Below are 11770 nucleotides of genomic sequence, written 5' to 3' on the forward strand. Positions count from 1 at the left end.
TCTTATATTTAACAGAATATTCATATATTTAACCGTAGATTGTAAACATAACTTAAACTTAAAAAAAAATTAAATAAATAAATAAACAAATTAAAATAAGACATGTTATACCCATGTTTTGAGCATTTATGACATTTTAAAAAAAATAACAATTATAAAGGGATGATATACAGGACACTTTGCCCAACTGTTCTCATAAAGTGCAAAAGTAGTTCATGTTCTCACAAAGTACAAAGTAGTTCTTGTTCTCACAAAGTACAAAGTACTTCCTGTTATCATGAAGTACAAAGTAGTTCCTGTGCTTACGAAGTGCAAAGTAGTTCCTATTCTTACAAAGTGGAAAGTAGTTATTGTTCTCACAAAGTACAAAGTACTTCTTGTTCTCACGAAGCACAAAGTACTTCTTGTTCTCATAGAGTACAAAGCGGACTACCAAGCCCTAACAGAAGGGATTTGGTCACGTAGCCATATTCCTCAACCTCTGTTTGCACAAGGCAAGTTATTTCACCTCTGTTCGCACAAGGCAAACCATTACACACTAACAGGAGGATCCTATTCATTCAACACACAACATCCATGCTAACAGAGTTAGGAAAAGAGTACAGAGTTGTCATTTATCAAAATATAATTGTATTTCTATTGTAATGTATTATTTGTTGGCCAAGCCCATGATCTAATTGTAACCACAAACTCCTAACTATAAATAAGATGAGATGGAATAGAAATAAGGGGAGGCAATTCAGAATGCAAGTACAAAATACCCCAACATAAGGCGCGCTAGAGACTAATCTATCAGGACTCTGGCTCAAGGGTCTGGTCAACCGAGGCAGCAAAGGGTCAGTAGAAGTACTGGTAGTGAGATCTTCAGGCCTTGAAACAATACCATCCCCCAACTGTACTAAGGAGGTATGAACTGAATAGTTTTATTCATCAGCAAGTCTCTGTTCGCAAGCCTTTGCTAGGGACTTCTCTCTGCCATTCAGAAATGTAAAATCCATAATGTGGTTGTGTTTCCAGACCTGAAAAACACATTTTATTTAAGATATGTTCTTCTTCTTCAAGGGTTTGAAGGTGATCAACTTTTGCATCAATTTTAAGTTGCTCAACCTCAACAACATGAGACTTCTAAAGACGGTCAATCTTAGCCTTTTGTTGGTTGATCTCAGTACAAGAATAACTTCTGAGTTGCTCGAGCTCAGTCTTACAACCGTTCCTCTCACCACGAACAGTGTCTATCTCAGACATAAGGATCCTTCTTCAACTGCTCGATAGATTCAGATAGGTTGGTCTAGGTAATCATTGTCTGTGAAGGATAAAAATAGATCAATACAGAAAATCAAGCAGAAAGATAACAAGTACGATAATAAGAGAAGAACCATACGTGAACAGTGTTGGAAATAGGATGGCGAACAATCTCCGGAGAGAAACCATTCTTCCCGTATTTGGTCAATCTGGATGACCTCTTCAAATCTAGGTACCACCATTTGAACACGATAAGGTAATATAGGAGATAAAGACCTAGTCATGGGAACCACATTAGCAGTCGCTGTAGGGGCTGCCAGTGAAACCCCAGCTAGAGGCCAACTCTGGCCTGAAAGAACAAAAGAAGACTCTGCAAGGGTCCCCTTATCCTTGTTCGCTAACTATTTTCTCCTCTTATTAGCCCTTGCACCTAAACCTCAAGGCCACCAAACAAAGCTCGAGCATTCTTGTCTCCTGTCGAAAGAAAAATGGTCAAATAAGATGTAAACAATGTATAACTATCATAATGTGATTAATAAAAAATAGTATACCAGAAGGACTATCAGTAAATGTTTCCTCTGGAAAGTATTCATTTAACCAATGAGGTAGGGGTAGTTCCTCATTTCTAAGAGATAGACCAAGACCTCCCACATCACTAAAGGTTCAAAAGGAAGAGGTACTTGCGATATGTAAAACTCTGAACAGATGGGCAACTTAGAACAAACACTATTTGGGAAAGAACAAGCAGTTGAAATCTCGAAGTGAACTGACTCAGGCTTATCATGAACAACAAAAGCTTCTTCTGATCCCCTTTATTTCATAGACACTCGAACTTCATAAAAGGGAACGTAGTCAAACTCCGGAGGCGGCGATAGATGATCCAATGACTAGTGTGGCTCGAGTTGACCGACCAATCGTAAATTGTCATCATTGATAATGAAAGACGCATTCGTATACTTTCCCTTCAATCGACATAACAGAGAAAGACGCACTCACATCTCAGAGGTTGGAGTCAGTCGCCTATAACGACCTAAAACAACTAGTTGGGGGAGCAGAATGAGCTAAAAGTGAAGGAAGCGAACAAACAATTATTTTAAGAGAAACGATCAAATACTTACCAATATTAAAGAATTACCTATGCTCAGACTAGAGGGCATTGGTGAAAAAGTATAAACTAAAGTAGCGACCAGGGTTGGAAACACCACTCCTAAGGATTTCCCCACCAGAATAGCTACACAAGTGGTAGAATCCTTCATAACTCGATACACGGTTGGACTTGATATTGAACAAGTAGTGAACCTCAAAAGCATCAAGGGGAGGCCAATCTAACTCTCTATACAGAATACGCAGCAGTACCAATAGTCTGTAATTGTTCGGCATCTGGTGGAATGGAGCTTTTGCAAAATAGTCACATATTTCCACAAAGTACGAATGAAGTGGAAGGAAGGCACCTGCTTGGCAATGCATGGGACTCCAAGCGGCATACCCATCTGGTGGGGAGTCTGCTTTCTCATCATTAATAGGGAATCTAAGTCCAAGTTCGCCAATAAGTCCATATTTATCTATTAAATGGGACAAGTCACTCATAGAAAAGATGGATCTTGGTGTTACAAAACCATCTGAGCTAAAGATTTCTCCAAGCTCTTTTTTGGTATAGTCGACCTTTCTTCCTCTTCCTTAATGCTCTTGATTTCTTGGGAGGAATGGAGTTGGTCCTAGATCGGAAGAAAATAGGGACAAACAGATCCCTATACACTTCGAAGAACGAGGCTTGACAGAATTGTGAAAGAAACCAGACTCCTCAAAGACCAAGCAAAACCAAGTACCTGAAAAGAAGAGGAAAGAGTAATATTTTGTTCACACATGCACAATATGAGGCCTATTCACCCATAAGCGTACAGCCAGGGTTAATAGAACCGAAAATATACTAGAATATAGAAATGAGATTGCTTACAAAAGAATCTATACTTGGGGAGAACAAGGGAACTCGCTCATAAAAGGAGTTCAAGTAACCTGTTTGTTTATGGGTTAGTTAAAGCATCCTGTTCGTTTAATGGGTTAGTTCAAGCAACCTATTCATTTATGGGTTAGCTAAAGCATCCTGTTCATTTAATGGGTTAGTTCAAGCGTCCTATTTGTTTATGGATTAGTTCAAGCGTCATGTTTGTTTAATGGGTTAGTTCAAGCAACCTGTTCGTTTATGGCTTAATTCAAACATTCTGTTTGTGTGACACTAGCAAACTAAACTTATGGAAAAGATGCGTGATGACTATTCAAGTAATTGAGAAAAATTGCTGAGTGTGTGCTTACATTCATTTGCAAGAGGAGTACCTGCTTATTTTTATTCATAAAAAAGGTGGATTGGACCAAGACTGAGGTGGGGTTGTTCACATGTTCAAAGATACAACTTATTCACTTATAGATGTGAAGGCAAAGCTTATCTGTCCACCTATACTATAAATGGTGCGAATAAGAGGTAGAGGTTGTGAATCATAGGGTCCTGTTCGTTTGTATTACTCTAATTCAATCAGTCAATGATTGGGCGAACAAGCAACGAATCATATGGGTTATGAGAACCTATTCGCATAAGACAACGTGGAGTTACCTAGGATCATGTTCACGCAAGGCCTACTCCCACATACCAGATAAGATTTTAATTTTTATGTAGGGAACAGACAGAGACTAACTGTTCATTTTCAGCCCTATGAAAGTGAAGTTAGGTAAACACAAGCAGAGGCGAAATGCTTTATTCACCTATGCTAGTACACAGAGGAACAAAAATGACCAGAAAAATATATAAAAAAAAATCTTCATGTTCGGTCGTGGGTATCCTGTACAAGAGGCGAACATGGAGGCTGGCAGTTCATCTATGTTTGTAACAAAAAGTGGCTGATCGCGAATAGTACAGAAGGGAAAAGGGAAGGGAAACAACTTAGAAAGTTTGTTCGCTTAAGATCTCTTTTCAAGAAAGACTGTTTGTTTGGTTCACTTGGAAGGCAATAAGAGCACACTAGAGAGTAAATAATTCATGTGCCTTTGGAAGAAATGAACATATTAATAACTGTTTGCATACTTCCAAATCTAAGGAACTTTGTTCATACATGGGCGAACAAAAATCAAAATAGAGGCAAGATTTTGTAGAAAGCCTGTTTGTGTGCTTGTGAACATAAAGAAAAAATCTTTCTATTCATTCGCATTCAAGAAGTTAAAGTTACAAAGGATTCAACACACATCTTTGAAATGAACGGGATTAGTAAAAAGGCTTAGAGGATACTCGGAACAGAAGCAGAAAAATACATATGTTCGCTTGCTTTTGAATAAGATTAAAGAAATCTCTGTCCATTCATATACATTTAGAAGGAACAACTCAGAATTTCTTGCCGTGGAGTACCTATTTGTTTGAATACATTTAGACAAAGCGGCAGAACAACAAGAGCAGTTGAAAACTCACCAAAGATGATGACTTTTGGCTACAAACAAAGACGATATTGACAGGTTAAGCTCGAAATTATAGCACTTCGAATCTGTGGTTTAATCAGAATAAGGGCATGAAAACTAGAGCTAATTGCGTAAGAAAAAAATGCTTACCCAACAATGAACAAGAGTGGTCACAACTCCCCGATGATTGCTTTTCTTCAACTGAGATGCGAGTCCTTCCTCAACTACTGTAGCAAGTTCTCCTAAGAAACTCTCTTCATCCAGTCGCAAAGGATCCACGACGTTGAGCTCTTCTCGGCACAAAAGGGTTGGCAGCAGCAACATCAAAGTTTCTAAGCGAGGAACAAGAGTTTGGGCTTAGGGCATGTAAGGCAATGGGCCTATAATTCATTTGAGGAGTGCAACAGAATACAAGCCCAACAAGTTGCTGTCAAATAAAATGCGTTTGGAACGATTAGAGAAGTGATTGTGAAAATGATATTTTATTTAAATTTCATATAAGTGTATAACCAAAAAAGAATGGGGAAATTGTTCACATAACTAAGTTAGAATTGTGCAAAGCAGGAAAACTGACTTGGGGGGCAACTGTTATACCCATTTTTTGGGCATTTATGACATTTAAAAAAAATAGCAATTATAAAGGGATGATGAACAGGACACTTTGCCATCTTGTTCTCACGAAGTGCAAAGTAGTTTCTGTTCTCACAAAGTACATAGTACTTCTTGTTCTCACAAAGTGCAAAGTAGTTCCTGTTCCCACAAAGTGCAAAGTAGTTCCTATTCTCACAAAGTACTTCCTATTCTCACAAAGTGCAAAGTAGTTCCTCTTCTCACGAAGTGCAAAGTAGTTCTTGTTCTCACCAAGTACAAAGTACTTCTTGTTCTCACGAAGCATAAAGTACTTCCTATTCTCACGAAGCACAAAGTACTTCTTATTCTCACAGAGTACAAAGTACTTCCTGTTCTCATAGAGTACAAAGCGGACTACCAAGCACTAACATAAGGGATTTGGTCATGTAGCCACATTCCTCATCCTTCTGTTCGCACAAGGCAAGTTATTTGACCTCTGTTCGCACAAGGCAAACCATTACACACTAATAGGAGGATCCTATTCGTTCAACACACACACATATGCTAACAGAGTTAGTAGAGGAGTACAGAGTTGTCATTTATCAAAATATAACTGTATTTCTGTTGTAATGTATTATTTGTTGGCCATGCCCAATAACTTAAGCCCATGATCTAATTGTAACCCTAAACTCCTCACTATAAATAAGATGAGATGAGATAGAAATAAGAGGAGGCAATTCAGAATGTCGAATGACCATTCTTGTATAAACAGTTCTTATGCAATGTAAAACAAAGGAGGACTATAGAACAACCGACGACGCAGGTTCATCGGAAAATATGGTTCTTCAAGCTTAAATATTAATAAAAGTGACTAAGTGGACATAAGTCATCCTTTTGGGGCCAAACCACTATAAAATATTGTGTTATTTATTTGATTATATCTCTATTCTTGATCCATGCTCCTATATTCTCAAGTTGACGAAAAACTGCGTCAACAAGACATTTTTTAGATATTTTACAATGATAATTATTTTTAAAAAATAAACCATATATTTAATAACTTATATAAAACTTAATTAAACTTAAATTTAATATTTTATTAAACATATAATATATAGTTTTTTGTTCTCAGTGCCAAATTCAAAAATTAGAAGAAACATAAATTTAAACAAAAATAAATAAAATAATTAATTAAAATAGAATATTTTAAAGATATTTTATGATAATTTAAATAAATAAATTATATTTATTTAAAAATAATAAAGGCATATATATCATTTTTTATCTTATAAATTTGTATGATAGTTTGTTTTTTATCAAGTGATTTGAGCTCTTTTTCTTAATCAAATTCACCAATGGACATTGTGAGATACATTAGAAACTAAAAATAGTTTATGCATGTATAATACTGTCTACACTATGTCTTTTTCTATTCTTATTTTATTTCTATTATTAATTTATTTTAAAATATTATTGTATTTTATATATGTCATGTACTCATGTAAATATATATCTATTTCAACATTGTGTGTAGATATCATATATGTAGAGATTATTAATATAAATATTTATATATACTAAAGACCTATAATTCAGTCTATTATATATATATTTTTAAATAGTGAACCAGTTTTTATTAAAATTATAGATAATGTTTATAACTTTAAAATTAAGCAAAATATGCATTGCACGTTGTTTCTACCTAGTGTATATATATGACTATATATTTGTATAGTATATCGTGACTTTGAAACAATTCAAGAATTTTAACAAATAATTTTTGTTTGGTTAGAGACTCGTGCTGATAACATGTTATAAAATTATTGAGAATAATATAAACTAAAATATAAAACCAGAAAATGAGTGGAATTCTTGTGTGTTATTTCAATGGGGGAAGGACCCCACATATAAATATACTTTAAGAACATCAAGTAACTACTATGAATACAATCAACAATTAATGTTGATATTTTACTTTATGTAACCTAGTGATTCTCCATTATTTTTATGGACATATATAAATTATTGAAGCGGTTTTTCGCCAACAGTGTATTAAGAAATGATAAGGTAGATTAGGGCTTAGTAATAAATCGTGATGAAAAATAAAATGAATACTCAAGAACACAAATCTTTTACGTGGTTCAGTGGTTAAAATCCACCTAGTCCACGAGTCTATATTATTGCTATTTTTCTCTCTATTTTGGCAGAGTTTCAGTATTACAGAATAATAGTCCCCTCCCTGTCCTACATTACCAATATTTATAAGGGAATACGCAGATATCATTCCCTTGGTTATTTCTCCATATATTTATTTGCCAGTTGTACCCGAATTGAGTGAATGAACTTGAGCTAAAATTAGGGTACAACATTTGCCTCCCAAGCTCCTGCTCATGTATGATGTCATCACTTTCTGACCTACACAGTAGGGGCTTTTAGACTTCTGTTACACAAAACCACGCCTGCCCACTACTCGAGTACTGGACACGTGGTGTACTGCAATTGGCGTCTGTTCGGGTTTGGAGGACTGCAATAATTGTCTTGTCACCTTTTTTCCGCTATGTTGTCTATTTAACCTTGGCCCTTGGATCTTGAGCTAACCCAATTGGATGGCCCAGACCAATCTGCACAATTTACGTATAAAATGGATAGCCATGTTTCAGACTTTACCACCTTTCATTTAAAAATTTTCCTCTTCTGCAATTGCGAACCTCTCTTCTTATCTAGAGATCCCCAAAAATTGTTCTTCGCACCCAGTCGATCAGAAGTTTTCTAGGAACTCCCCTTCGCTAAGTCTACATATCACCATCAAACAACACAATGTAAGTATCTCATTCATTGGTTTTAAGAGTTTTTTTAATGGAATTTTGTTCTTCACCATGTTCATCCTCTATATTCACCTATAGTCACTGTTAGACTACTTCTAAATGTTTTTAGGGAATAGGTTTCGACTTAGGTTTAACGGGTGAGTCCAAAAATAGCTCTAGAAATAAGACATTCATAAAACTAGGAAAATTCTGGGTAAATCTAGGTAATTTTAACGATGAATTAATTTAAAGAATACCCATTCGAGATAAAGAAAAGGAAGGGTTTATAGGTTTCAAACCAGATAGCTTAGATGTTACGTTTCTTGGGTGGTTTTGTACTACACCGCCTCCCAAGGTAAGTTATGGTCTGGCAGTCTGACACACGAATCCCTAAATATAAAGGTTCTTTTAGGAAACCGAGGCGCATAACTTAGGGTATCGCGTGGCATCACGTGATGGGGCTGAGGCTAACCTCAGCTTGTATAACAAAAGTAAACCATTCCCCCTTTGTATCCTTGCGTCATAGACCTTAAATCCTCTTAGGCAGCTTACTAACTAGGTCGTTCTGCTTGTTAGGCGATCTGATGGCTCCTCAAAAGAAACTGCCTCAAAGAAGAATGCATTAAGCACGTTCGCTCAGAAGAAGAACTAGGGGAAGCAGGTCGCCCCAGAGTCTCCCATCCCGTACTTTGGTCCAGTGGTGGAGAAGGAGTTGGTGGTTGGCCCAAATGCCTACTTCGAGGCTAAACGTATCGTATCAAAGATCACAACCCAAGGGAGGGTGAACAAAATCATGCTGAGCCAGAACATAGAGGTCGAGACTAGAACTCTTCTTGCCCGACCTGCGTTTGAAGGAGAACGGAGTTGTTCCCCTTTCCAAGATGAATTTGCAGCATGGAGTGATGAGCATCTGAAGGCTGGGGCTTTTCTTCCCTTGGACCTATACTTTCCAGACTTTTTAAATTATGTGAAATTGGCTCCATTTTCGCTCCTTGATGGTCCTCAGATCCCACGAGCTGGCCTATTCCCACCATGTCTTCGTGTGACCAGGCAAAAACGTCCAAATTCTCTTGTAAGAAATTGATTAGCTCCTTCTACCTTTTATCATTTAGATTCTTCCCAATCTTTACAACTCTTGAAGCTTCATTGGGGTCAATGTTTATCTCCTCGAGCTCCTCTATAGCCTGGAGTTCTGACCTGTCTTCGCTTATCCGTGGGTCAATGTCATCGCGCTGGGTGTCGTTACTATCCGCTTTTTGTTGAGGTTCTTCCATCCCACAATTAACTTCAACTTCCTAGGACTCCCCGCCTCCGTCATTTATGTCCGTAGCTTGCTGCCCGGGTTGTGATTTTCCCTGGCAGTGAGCTGATCACCTCTGATGGTACATATTTCCCCAGCTGAGGGGAATTTTATTGCAAGGTGGCGGATAGAGGTTATGGCTTCAAATGCCATCAAGGCAGGTTGGCCCAAAATCACACTGTATGTAGCCGGACAGTCGATTACCACGAATTCAAGTAGCTTGGAAACAATTCGTGAACCTTCTCCCAATGTTACCACTAATTCTATCGTCCCGATGGCTGCTGACCCTTCACCAGAAAACCCCATTTTTTTCCAAGGTGGACCTAAAAAGTAGATTCACAGAACTCCTGTTATCTACTAATGTCCTCTGGAACCTCTGGTTGGCGAGCTGAACGGTTATGACCAAGGGATCGTTATGTGGGAATTGGACGTGGCTAGCATCCTCTTCTGTAAAAATGATTGGTTGTTTTCCCAATCATTGTTATTTCGATAACCGCTATTCCGGGACGAACTCCACTCCATTATGGGATTTCAGTTCGTTAATGTACCTCTTTTGGGCCCCTCTGTCCGTGCCTACTAGATGAGGTCGTCCCGAATTGTTGCTATATCTCCCCCTATTATTGGAGGAGGATCGTCCTGATTCGCTTGAGCACCAGTTTGAATTACTGGAGCTTCGGGGGCTGACCGAGGGTTTGGTCCAGCAGGATAATTAGGGACCACCTGATTTCGGGCGTACTGGGCCAAAGGACCCGCTCTAATAAGAGTTTCAATCTCATCCTTCAACTGTCGATAGTCATCAGTTTTATGACCAATATCATTATGAAATCATCAGAACTTCGAATGATCTTTATTCGCTCTTTGGTTTTTCAACAGTTCTGGCTGCTTCCATGGAAGGCGAGTAGAATTTTCCAGGAAGATGTGCTCCCTAGTATCCGTGAGTTCGGTATAAACAGGCTTGAATTTCTATGTTCCACTCTGGTCGCCTTCACCATTTACCTTCCTTTTGTTACTTTCCCCTTGGTTATTTTGGGTAACGGTTTGAGCCGTAGCTGCAACGTCTGTTACCGCTCCAGCGAGTTGGACAGGGATCTAGTTGGTTCCTGCGACAGAAGCTCGTGCTTCTTCCAGGTTAATCCATCTTTGAGATCATGCCAAGAACTCGTCCACATTATTAACTCCTTTTCTCTATAACTCTTGCCACAGGTCGCCCCCAACAAGGATTCCCATCCTCATTTCCATGAGCTTCGAGCTGTCATCGGTATCCCTAGCTCGTGCAATGACATTAACAAACCTATTTAGATATGCCTTCAACGTTTCGCTAGGTTTCTGCTTTACATTGGCTAATGAATCATCCTTAACCCGAGCTGTTCTGGAAGCCCGGAATGCTTTTTTGAAGTCAGAAGAAAAAACATTCGACGAACTTATAGAAGGCCTCTTGTATTGCTTAACCCACTGCCTGGCTGGCTTGATCAGAGTTGAAGGGAATAAAATGCACCTTAGATTGATTTCGACATTGTGGGCCATCATCGCGGTATTAAACATCTTGAGGTGGTCTGACGGATCTCCATCTCCATCCAACTTTGACAAGTGTGGCATTCTGACGCCTATTGGATATGTGGCCGCTGCAATATTTGGAGCGAAAGCCTCGAGCTCATCCTCTGAGTCCCAATCGTCTTGATCTTTTCCAGATAAAAGCCTCTTCATTTGCTCTTCCATCAGAGCTATCCTCTCGAGGGTTTTGTCTCTGGTCCCTAGGTTATCTGGGGGCTGTTGAACAACTATCATCATATCGTACACGTTTGATGGGTTATTGTCCCTCCAACCTCGAGCTTGGTTTGGTGGGGCTTTCCCATTATCACGTACTATGGAAGGACCTCCTGCTTGTTGAGTATAACTAACACCTTCATTCCGAGCTGGATTCCTTCTCCACGAATTCAAACGATCACACAAATCAGGTTGTGAATCGTACCGAGGGCTTTGGGCCGAACTCAGCTGATTTCTCAGGTCTCCCCCGGACCTACCTCTTCGTCGACTTTCAGTCTAGTAAATCCCTCTTGCGAAGTTTATAGCTCGCTGTTGGGGCCGAGGATCTGGGTTTTCAACATGTGTCTGTGGGACGTAGGTATTGGCATATGGAGGAGGATTTCTGCTGCTTTCTCCATAAGCTGGAATGTCCCATGTAGGATGAGGTTGCGTTGGATATCTTATAGGTGACGGGGGATGCCTTATTGGCGAGGAAATCCTTCTCCCATCAGACCGAACTAGATTAGCTTGCCTTTGTTCTGCCTCATTATTTCTAGCTCTTTGTGCCTGACGATCCGATCGTGACGCATCAGGGTTTGTTGGAACATCTTATCTCTGTGAGCTTGTCCCAGCCCCTCATCGTGGGTTTCCATGGGAATTCCTAGGTGCTTGT

This window comes from Humulus lupulus, chromosome X (assembly GCF_963169125.1).
Source record: "Humulus lupulus chromosome X, drHumLupu1.1, whole genome shotgun sequence".
Taxonomy (NCBI): domain Eukaryota; kingdom Viridiplantae; phylum Streptophyta; class Magnoliopsida; order Rosales; family Cannabaceae; genus Humulus; species Humulus lupulus.